The sequence below is a fragment of the Malurus melanocephalus genome, unplaced genomic scaffold, assembly GCF_030028575.1.
Source record: "Malurus melanocephalus ecotype Western Australia unplaced genomic scaffold, MMel_1.1 scaffold_103, whole genome shotgun sequence".
NCBI lineage: Eukaryota > Metazoa > Chordata > Aves > Passeriformes > Maluridae > Malurus > Malurus melanocephalus.
Window position 1 is genome coordinate 941,776 of NW_026623335.1, and position 2,973 is coordinate 944,748.

Here is a 2,973-nt window from a genome sequence, read left to right on the forward strand (position 1 = left end):
GTAAGGAGAGCTGGGTTTGTGGGTGGACCTTCACACTTAACTAGGGATGTGCTGGTGTGAAGGAGTGGTGGGAGATCTGTTCGTCTGGCAGTCTGGAACTTTGTCTGCTGGGACACAGAAGTCCCTGTGACTAGGCTGTGCATGACTTGGTGGAAACACTGTAGTAGCTGTTTTATTTCAGCTTTAGTTGATCAGCACGTGTATTTGTAGCACACTGATCGCTGTGTTGCCTGAGCCCTGTGGGATCTCCTGGAGAGGAGACTCCCATCCCATCTGTCTGACTGAAGCATTTGTCAGTTCTGGGAAGGTTACTTCAGAATGATCTATTAAAGAGATTGAAGTTTGTGCTCTATGTTGATTCTTCATCATGATCCATTACGTGAGAGCTCAGGGTAAAGATAAGTTCATGCTTTACCTTCCCTGTGTTTTCTGGGACAAAAACTTGATTTCAGTTTTAATAAATTTAGATGTCCCTGCTCCCCCTATATTCTTTTCTCATGCTGCAGAACACCATCAAAATAAAAAAAATGCAGGCACACTGGGATTATTTTAGGGATACACTGGAGACTGTAGGAGATGGTGTATGAGAAATTTAAGCAATGGATCTTTATGGAAAAAGTAGTATCTTTCAACATAACAGAAGTAACAGCATAAAAACACTTCCAAATCAGGCAACCTTGTGAGCAAGGGCTGAGAATCTGGCCCAGAATCTGCCCATGGGGTTCACTTGTGCCTCATACCCCTCACTCCAAGGAGAACTGTGTAGAAATGTGCAGATCTTTGTTTCAGCAAAATCCCACCAGCTTCTTGCTCAGGCTACACATCCCTGGAGGATATTGCTGTCACCCGTGCACAGCTGAGCTGTGTTCAGTCTGGGGCTGCTACAGAGCCTTTACTAAGCTTTTTAAGGCTACATCAGACAGATAATTGCAGTAGCTGCCAAATGTAACTTCAAATCAGGTGTGATAGTGTGAATATACCACAGAACTTGTGGGACAGCAAGGGATTCTTTTGCTGTGCTGGGATCAGTGAAGATGAATTCTGGTTTTGTTGCTTGGCCATGCCCAATGGTGTCTGATTAGAAACARGAAGTCAAGGAAGGAACCAAGGCAATTCTTAGACTGAAGGAGGAAAGTATTTTTTAATATAAAGCACAGCAGACGTCTTGAGCTGCCAACTCCTGAAAGATTTTAGACAACAAATATCCCTGTCTTTGTGTTATAACAAACATACCCTTCTCCTGCTATGAAGAAAACTCCAGCTTAAGTGATGGAATGTGGGTTTCAGATGTAGTCTTGGTTTTTCAGTTTAATTCCCATAGAAAAGGGGCAAGCAGATTTTGTGATGGGAAGTCAAATGCTGTTCAGCTGGTGCTGRGAACAAGGCTCTGCAATGTTTGTGTGTGAGCTGGACAGTGAAGGGTCAGTGAGGGAAGATCTCAAGGGCCAGAAGTCTGATGCTTTAGGGATTGGATTCCTACTGTTTGGTCAGCTGAGACCTTTTAGAGCACATTCTGCTACAGATGCCCTAGGGGAGCCCCTGCACCACGTGGAGGCAAATGCTTGCTTGTTTGCTGTGGTGGGCCTGGGGGCCCCTTCAGATGTGCCTAAGGCGAAGGAGCCTGGGGAATTTGGCTAAGAGGATCTTGGATATTATGGGATTGGTTTCAAGTACAAGTGCTTGAACTAGCATTGTGTCTGTTTTTCATCTTCTGAGTCTTTCATCAGATAAAAGACCAAAATACTTGGTGGCAGGAATTTGGGTTTTAGTCATACTTTTGTTGTGTGATTGCAGTGAAACAGAGTTGAGCAAGTGGACTCTTGCAGTGAGTGCTGCTGCTGCTGAATGGAGTTTTGCTAGCTTCTCCTCAAGGTATGGCTCTTCTGCTACCTCACAGGAATCATGGGGGGAGAGAGATGAATCTGAAAAGCTGCTGATGTGAGGAGAAAAAAGTGCATCTGGATATTGATACTATTTTATTAATTATAATAAAATGCAGCAGTGATGGTGTCTTGRATGAATTGTTTTCAGAGAAGCATAATTTGAACCTTCCTTTGTGTAGGCAAAAGTGGTGACAAGATGGTCAAAGCTGTGATGAACACCTTGGCCTTCTTTCTTTCCTTTTTTTTTTTTCTCTCTCCAAACCAGGGTATAATAGAAAAGGACTGAAAGTGCAGCGTGTTAAGTGCATGCTGTCCCATCTTGTGTACTTGCTGGCTCTTGTTCAGCCATGGTAAGCCTCCGTGTATGAGCAGGGGTCAGACTTGCTCTCCTTTGMTGGGATAGCAGGTGTGAGTTTTGCTGCACAAGAAAACAAGGGACTCTCCCTTGCTGCTAGCTCTTGTCTGCTCTGAGGTGCTGGTCATCTGTGCAGCAGAAATTTTTTGGCTGCTCAGGAATTTATTTAAGCTGCAGAATGTGGGTGTGTAGGATGGAGACCATGTGTCAGAGCTCCTGGGTGGCCAGATGTGAGCCACAGCTGCCCTAGCTGTACATSCTGAGCCTCTCCAACATGAGGCAAACAGCCCAATGCTTGTAAATCTGTGCTCAGCTCCACTAGCCTCCTGTGTCTCTGATTCTCRCCCATACCTTTCCAAATCATAACTCAACCCTGCTCCAGGGCAGGATCTCAAACAGGTTTCTACGCTCTCCAACCCAAGATCCTAATCCCATGTGTTGCCCTATGCKTGGTTATCTATCTCCCCATCAGCTATGCCAGCTACAAAGGCTCCAGGAATGAGATSGTTTGGGGATATGTGCACTAGGAATATAATTTGTGTTACTTCTGGGGTTTCAAGGCTAGGAACAGTTTGTCCCCTGTGAATATAAAATGTGTGGAAACAGGACTGATACTTAGTATTTAAAATGTGTTCTTTGAACTTGTTTCCCTCATCATCCTCTTTCCCCCTTAAACTTTGAAGAGATCCTAGAATCATGATAAAAAATGAGAAAAAAAGAAAAAGAACAGTCTTT